At 39.9% G+C, this 8,126-nt stretch overlaps 1 long non-coding RNA gene across 1 annotated transcript; it reads right to left on the bottom strand.

Moving 5' to 3' along the window:
* Positions 1 to 498: 498 nt before the first annotated feature.
* LOC134448699 (uncharacterized) lies at positions 499 to 3,397 on the bottom strand. Its single transcript, XR_010034833.1, has 4 exons — positions 2,973 to 3,397; positions 1,687 to 1,789; positions 719 to 799; positions 499 to 597 (listed from the first exon to the last, which is right to left on the bottom strand). It is a non-coding gene; the product is annotated as an uncharacterized LOC134448699 (long non-coding RNA).
* Positions 3,398 to 8,126: the final 4,729 nt, after the last annotated feature.

Consider the following 8,126-nt stretch of genomic DNA (forward strand, 5'->3'; position numbering starts at 1 on the left):
TCAGAAAACTGCCTTTTTTGTAATAAGGTTAGCTGCTAGTGTGGAAACTGAGACAATGCCCACAGAAAGAGATAACATTATGCTGCCTACCTCAGGTAGCATTACTTTCATTTGACGCCATCTGTGCATATAAGAGCAAACTTGCCATGTCTTATCTTTATCTGATCACTAAAACTTGGAGAGAAGGCAGGAGAGCCACAACGCATGCTGGAACTTTTTGTACAGAGTTCAAGATCACTATAAGCGGCTAATTCAATTATGCAGACAGTGTGAAGACAGTGTACACATTTATTTACAACAGCATCAAGAATATTAAATTGGAACATGGGAATATTTTAGGGAAGGCAAATATTGTATTGAAAGAAGAACAGCAATAACAGTCTCTGTAACCATCTTTTCTATTTTTCCAGCCGTTTCAGGCATTTGTCCAACAGTGATTCGAGTGTTGTCTTGCATATCCATGCCGAGTTCCCCGATGAAGGACGTTGGGACCTCGATACAAGGCTGGCGGTGACCTCCTCTGGCTGGCTCGTCTGAACTGCGCTGACTTGTCTTCTAGGGCACCAACATTGCATTAGTCACGGGGTTTCCGAAGACCTTTCCACACAAAGCACACAGGAAAAGAAAAATATTGTTTAGAATGCTATGTCATTTTTGAAGTAACACTATTAAAATGTTATGTCAGAATTAGTTGAACTGAATTCTTTTCAAATCTTACCAAAGGTTGGATTAGCTTTTGATGTTTGCCGGTGGTTGGTGTGCATTTTCATTCTAGAGGACAGCCATCTGTAAGAAGTGTCTGCAGGTACAAAAGACAATGTGTGAACAGAGTGTCCCTCTTATTTTTCATTTGGTCAAGAGGGTGAGGGTTAGCCAGTTTCAAAGACAAACCTTGTTATTGTCATTGGAAAGGATATGAAGGGTTCCTTCCTAAAACACTGCAAGAGCCATTTTATACTAATGCCATGAATTGTATTGTGTAGTTATAATTACTTACATCAAGTCAAGTATCACCTGAAACCGTGTGTGTGTGTGTGTGTGTTGCATTGCCTTGTAAATCAAATATAGACATCTCAACAGAAGAGTGTTTTCAGGGGGCATAGTGCATTATCCCAGCTCATGTCTTCTACTTGCGCTTGTGGCCCAACAACCTAGCATCCATGGAGAAAATAAGTTTCCCTGCTATGCACAACAACTAATAAAAAAAAGACATTTGAATTTATCTTCTACGAGTTGTTGAATTGCCCATCTATCAGCATACCACATCATATTTTGCAAGGTCATCACAAGGCCACAAGCACAAAGGAGGATGAGAGTTTGGATAGTGGAAAGGAAACAAGGTAGGCCTACATGTTTTGCACTTTAGTGTAATCCTGCTTTTAAAAAGAAAAACAAAAACAAAAATCAGGCGCTAGAACAAGATCCATCTTCTCACCTGCACAGCATATAAGGAAAGACAACATTCTTTGGAGCAACTTGTTCCAGTTAGACAGATGCATTTTTTTTAACTTTTTTATTTGGCTACAATGCTTACGCTTTTCGGCCCTTATGGCCTTCTTCAGGGCGTATAAATTGCAACCTTTAGTGCCTCTGCATCTGTCTACCTGGACCAAGTTTGAGAGCCCCTACACTGATGAGCACCACGGAAAAAAGGTGAAGACACAGAAGCACTCAAATTACTGGTACCTGCTTGTGTTTGGAGCAAATTGGATGATGACTGAATGGGAAGACTCCAACGTAGTGGTGAGGGTGGAGTTTTGCTTCATCATGTTGCTTTCTTCGGGAACTTCTGTAGATGAGAATTGCGGACATTAGGAAGAAATACAGAATATATCTTTCAATGATCTACAATAAGCCTCTCGAATTCTATACAAGAAAATGGTCTGAGTCAGAACAGAGACAGAAATGTCAAGGAAACATAAGCCTAATATTCGACTGCATCTGGCTTTCCAAGCTATTCACGGATATGAATGAAAATGTGACAGACAGTGGGAGCAGGTTGCATAGCAACTCGTAACTCCACAGCTGCCTGCCCTGGAGCAATGCAAGATGGACAAGTGATCCGACTGCTGTATTCTGTGTACCTACCAGAGGTTATGCCAAATGTGTTATATGATGAAAACAAAAACGCAATCAAATGCCGTCACAACCACTAAATAGCAGCCTGTAACAACTGCTTGATGTCTGTGTTGTATGTGTCAGCTGAGCTCGTGCATTCACGCACATCTCGCTGAGTAATTACTGCAGCCAGCTACGTTTCAATGCAGTGGCCAGTAGCTCTACACTCGGTATAGTTAGGTGACCACATCTAGTCAAAGGCTTGCCTGGTCAAATGCCAATTCATGAGTTCGGTGTGTATCGCTAGTCACAACTGATCTTTCCGAACATACGGTTAGTTCTAACACCTGTTAGCTCAAGTTATAACATCCCTAGGTGAAACTACGAACACAAGTCTCCATAGGAATGAATATGTACAGCACCATGCACCACAGCCAACAAAAAGGGACTAAATAAATCGTGTTTTCACCAGCAACATTTTAAAATGCCTTGTTTTCAACCACAGGACCGTCCTTGGTCAACCAACGAAATGTTGAGAAATGTTGGTCTTGTTGAATCGGTGTTTAATAGAATAATTGTCAACATCACATTCCTTGTTAGCTAGCTAGCTGGATGCCCGTGTTATTTGACAGGGCAGGTGGGCTAACATAGCCGCTAGCCCGGTCGTCAAGGTTTCATTTCCATCGAAACTATTTAGTTAATTGTGCTCATGCTTGATGTACATGTAAGTTCAAAAGACCATGGTCATATTTTACAGTCGATTTCCCAAGAAAAACAAGACAGAGAGTATGGCTATTGATTTTGTAGCAGTGTAGCTTTCATGGCTAATGTATGGGGGTTTCCCCCCACAGCTAATACTGCAGGCTAGTTAGCCATGACACTGTTATACAGACTGGAAGCTTTTCATGACTTACTTGTTCAGGAGGCTTGGTGGTATTGATCCAGACTTCAGCGTCAGGTGTTGGCCATAACTTGCTCTGTATTGTCCCAGATTGTGAAAGCATTAATCCGGAAAATGTTCCCTCAGACATTGAACAGGCACGTATGTGGTGTTCTGCTGGTATTTATAGAGTTTTCAAATGAATGGGCGTGCTAGTGGGTGGAGAGAGGGCGTGGACGAGTTGAGAGCGAACAAGGGCATGACGTCATCTCGGGCACACACGAGCTTTGCGTCAATTGGATGCTGTGTCAGAGTTTGTTTACAAACTGGGAGGAACCTCCAGCACAGCTCGGTGTACACAGTAACACATTGCAAACCACTGGGATGGCTTCAGGAGGTCAGAGTAACTCATTTTAAGGCCCCAAAACATCTTAAGGTCAAAATTTTACGCCATGGGCACTTTAAGTTGTTAGGACTATTTTGTAGCTATTTCTTGCCTCGCACATTTTAATTCCTAAAATAATGTTCTGTTTCAAAAGAACCTTTTACTGTATATCTCAACCATGGAGGGGGCACTGGAGCTGTGACATCAGTTGACCATGTGATTAGAGGCCATTTGTGGTCATTTCCAAGATGGCGGCTGAAGCACGTAGGACAGAGAGCACATGTCAGCTGCTGCTAGAAAATGCATTTAAAGATGCAATTTGCCTTCTGACACGACACATAACATGAGGAAGATAAGTATAGTTTGACTAATGGTTTTTATAAGTTACTTCTGTGTATTTGATGTATTTATTGAGGAATTTAGAGTTTGTGGCATGGGCATTGAAGAAACGCATGCACAAGTCTAATGAAGTTTTATGGTGTTTACTTAAGTTGCAGTGTAGGTTAAAAGAACTGTTATAATACTACTTGTTTACTGTTGTTTTAGTGTTGTGGTTATTAAGGTTAAGATGTACATTTGTGGATATTCTATTTTCTGTCTATCTTTGAGTATTGGCCGCATGGCAAGGCTGGTGAGCTATTTATAGCTGCGGCCTAGCATTTGACACCTACATGTGAAAAGCTCAGTTAGAGTTACTTTAGTGTAAGTCCTTAATACTGAAATTCTGCCAAATTACAAGTTCTCTTTACACATACATTCATTTCTGGTTGGAAATTTAATGGGCTATAGTCACGTGCACATTTAATGGGGTAATTAGGAAATTAATAGATATATTTCTAGATAAATCAATTTAAGGAATCTTTGTGCAAAAGAACAAGGAACAGAAGGAATGCCACGGAGAAGGGTGCCATTGGGTCATTGCAAGTTGTAAGTATGAATTTTATCTCTATTTGACTAAATTTTAGTTGGGTAGTGTGATTTAAGAATATTCTAGTCTATTCGAGTACTGGGGAGGTTTACGACCTTTTACGACAGCTGCTGCCTGCCTATAGCCTCTTCTGCAGGGAGTCTGTGAGCAATTTTACACTTAAAGGCAGCATAGACTACTATATAAGTGAATGGGTTTCTGAATGTGTGAGTGAATGAAATGTTTAGTGTTATTATACAATACATTATTAATCATAGAATCAGTTTATGGAAATTAATTTTCAAACATTGGAGTTGGTTACTACAGTAACAAGCAGTTGCAAACACTATAGTCATGACAGAATGCATATGTACATACATAGGATACACACATACACAAAATGGAAAGCTCAGAAGTTAAAGGAGGAGACTATGTGCACTTCGCCAATGGTGTAAAATGTAACATTGAATTTTGTTCCTCCGTATGAGTTTTAACTTATGAGGTAAAATTAATTATGGAGAAGTTCAACTAACCTTTCCACTATGGTTAAGTGTACCAGGTCATAGTTAAGAAATGAACGCTGAGCTACATGTATCATACACAAGTACAAACATACATATATACATATGGGTTAAGTGTAATCTTGAATGGTTGAATCTGCACATTGATTGGGCAATTGTCTGTGTAAACTGTTTAATGTTACTGAAAGGTTTAGCCTAAGGCCTTTTATAAGTATTTGCACAGATTAATGTCTTGAAGTGTGTGGGGTTTAATCATTCTGGATCTGAAATGAACTCCGCAATGGGCGTGTTGGAGTTTTAAAAGTTTCACCGAGGACTCATTGTGGTACCACTAGCCATTGTATAAGACAGAAGTAGAGAAATGAAGTATGAGATAAGACAAGAGCAGGAAAACAAAAGGAGGTTAGAAAGATAGAGCCTGGAGCACCGCAGGTTCTGATAAAATACTAAGTAGGCGAGGTAAGAACAGCGGTGTGGTCTACTTTTTGAGGTGGGTATACTCAGTATGCTTGCATTCTATGTAGAGCTACACCGCTGGGTAAACAGAAGATAAAGAATAGAGAGAGAAGAATCTCAGAATATAGACCTACAAGCTACGTGTATATGCAGGCCACATGTATGGGTGGACGGTTCTATATGAAAAGAGAAGATGAAGAAAAAGGAAAGTCAGTTATAAAAAATGAATAAATAAAAAATATTAAAAAAAAAAAAATATATAAAAAAAAAGAAGTTCTAAAATAAATACCATTGCGGCTGTATGAAAGCGGGGTGCTTCTCGGAGGATTTTATTTGATACAGAGGAAAATCAGAGTGTCTTATAATTCGGCATGATTTTAAGTACAAGTAATTAAATTAGTTATTTGTGTGGGCAACTTAGGGAAATAATGCCAAGAGTTGTTTGAACTTCATTTTCCTCTGTGTCATTTGAAAGGCCTCGTGGATGTGAATGGGGTTAGAAGTGAGAAGATAAAAGGGAATAAACATGGTTGCAATCTCCATGAAGCGAAAAGAATAACTGACTAAGATGACAAGTGAATGAAAGTTGGGTTGAGAGCGATTCGCAAAACCTCGGTGAAATATAGGAACTCCGGCCTGTCATGTGCGGCTATTTCAGTGTTTGTGATCTTTCTCTCATCTTGTGCAATGAAGTGATCAATCTTGTACAGGATGCCTGGGCCATGATGACTGAGGGTGCTTGAGTGAGTGTCTTGTCTTGTCACTTGCTGTTGGTGAGTTTGAGTGAGTGAGTGGCCCTATAGAGAAAGACTAGTGAATGCTTGTTGAATGGAAGAGACAAGGTGGTGTGGAGTCTTCCATTGTGGTGAGTGTATATGTCTGTTATTTGTTAAGTAACTTAAAATTAGAAAATCTTAAGAAAAATGGTAATGGAGAAATACAGTAACGTATAGACTGAACACACTGAGTCTATTTAACTTTTAGTTTATTTCCTGTGGGGGATTTTGGTTTGTTTTATTTCTTGAAAGTTTAATTTCAGTTTGGAACATCATCTTAGATGTCTGGGGTTTATTTTTGAGTCACTGCTATTGATAGCTCTAATTATTCTCTTAACATTACTAAGTGGAGTCTTTTTAGCATTTGTAATAACACATGTTATAACCAGTGTGTGTCTCTCTCCCTCTCAGTAGCTAAAGATGGCGCTTTACGACTGTCGTAAAAGGACACTGCTTGCAGGGGCATGGAGTGACTGGTCAGACAGAGAGAGTGAGATAAGGTTGCGTGAGTAGAAACCACTTTAAAACTGTAGGAGTTTAAGGTAATGCTTCTTAAAGCGGTGACTCATTCTCATTCTAAGTTTAACTTTACATTTTATTTCTCATTCTTATTTCATTTTTATTTCATTCTTCAGTTTATTTATTTATTTTGGGGGTTTGAGTTATTTTGCCCACAAGGGTAATTGGTTTATTTGACTACTTAGAACTGATGACATGAAGTTTGATACGTTTGTACATAAGTATATGTAAGTCAAGGTTAATTGTCACGGATGAAGACTGAAGTTAGTTGACATGTAAGTCATATCTGACATTGCTGATCATATACAGTACAACACACTTTAGGATTTTATTTGCAGATATTTTCATTTCATTTTTGGTTTTACTTTAAGTTTATTTTTATTTCTTTTGGGGTTTTATTTTATTTTGGGGAATTTATTTTATTTATTTTGGTTAACGTTAACGTTGGAGACTTGGAGTTTAATACTGTAAGCGTGCGAAGCATTCGTGAGATTGCATTAGGCACAAAGTACCTCTCAGATATGAGAAGTTGACCTGTTCCACAGAAAATAAGTCTATTCTCTGTGGAAGGGGGGTAGAGTGTAGAATTTTAAATTATTTTGCCAAAAGAAGTGTTATAGGTCATGAACAAGTTCACTAGAATGCACCATACATGCATACAACATCATATAGGATGAGGAGAAGTGTATACACTGATTGTTGAAAGTGGTGAAATAATTTGGGTGTGTGCTAACATTGGTTTGTAGTTACAGGTGGAAATTGAGGAGTGGTCGAAGAGGAGAAAATCATCATGGAAGGTTGCCAGTGGATGATCTCTCTGCCTCTCTGGGAATCTCTCTCAAGGACTGAGCTGTCTCTCAAGCGAGAGTTGGACTGAGGTCATCAAAAGGGTTGTCTCTGCTGAGATGATCTGTTGCTGTTTCCGGAGGATCAACGACTGTCGTTTTGAAAGTTTTGTGGACTAAGGTGTTTCTTTCTGATTGAAAGTGGACTGAGTTGTTTCAAGTGACAAAGGGGCGTCAGGAGACGTTCCAGGAGTTTCGATGGACAGAGTTCAAGGAGCTGAGGTCTGATGGCAGTTGTGGGCACAAATGCCAGGACTGAATCTTGCCAGCTAGAGAAAGGCTGGAGGAGTGCAAAGAGTCGCTGAAAGTTTGCCACAGTGCCATGCAGGCAAGGAGCTGATGCCAGCATCCACGGACTGGTGCCAAAGAAATGTACCAGAGATCGTCGAAAGATTGCTGAAAGACTGAGTTGAACGGTACTGGATTTGTAGGGGGTGTCTCGTGATACCTTCTCCTCAAGGGGCTCGGCCGAGTGTTTCCAAGGCTCGGACAGTCCTCATCTGGAGGGGTGCTATGGACACATGCAAAGACTGGATCTGACGGAGCAACGACAGCTGCCCATAAGCTGTTTTCAACAGGTTTCCGGAGAGACACAGAGTGATGGGCAAGAGAGAGAGAGAGAGAGACTGGTATGGCAACAACAAGATGGCGTCATGGACATTATGGACATTAGTTAGTTGACCACTTCTACAAGTAAGGCAGGTTAGGGGTATACTGCACACCTAATTGTTTCACTGAGTTCATCTTTTCCATTAATTTCATTATTTCATACTGATTTG

The sequence above is a fragment of the Engraulis encrasicolus genome, chromosome 5 (genome assembly GCF_034702125.1).
Source record: "Engraulis encrasicolus isolate BLACKSEA-1 chromosome 5, IST_EnEncr_1.0, whole genome shotgun sequence".
NCBI classification, from domain to species: domain Eukaryota; kingdom Metazoa; phylum Chordata; class Actinopteri; order Clupeiformes; family Engraulidae; genus Engraulis; species Engraulis encrasicolus.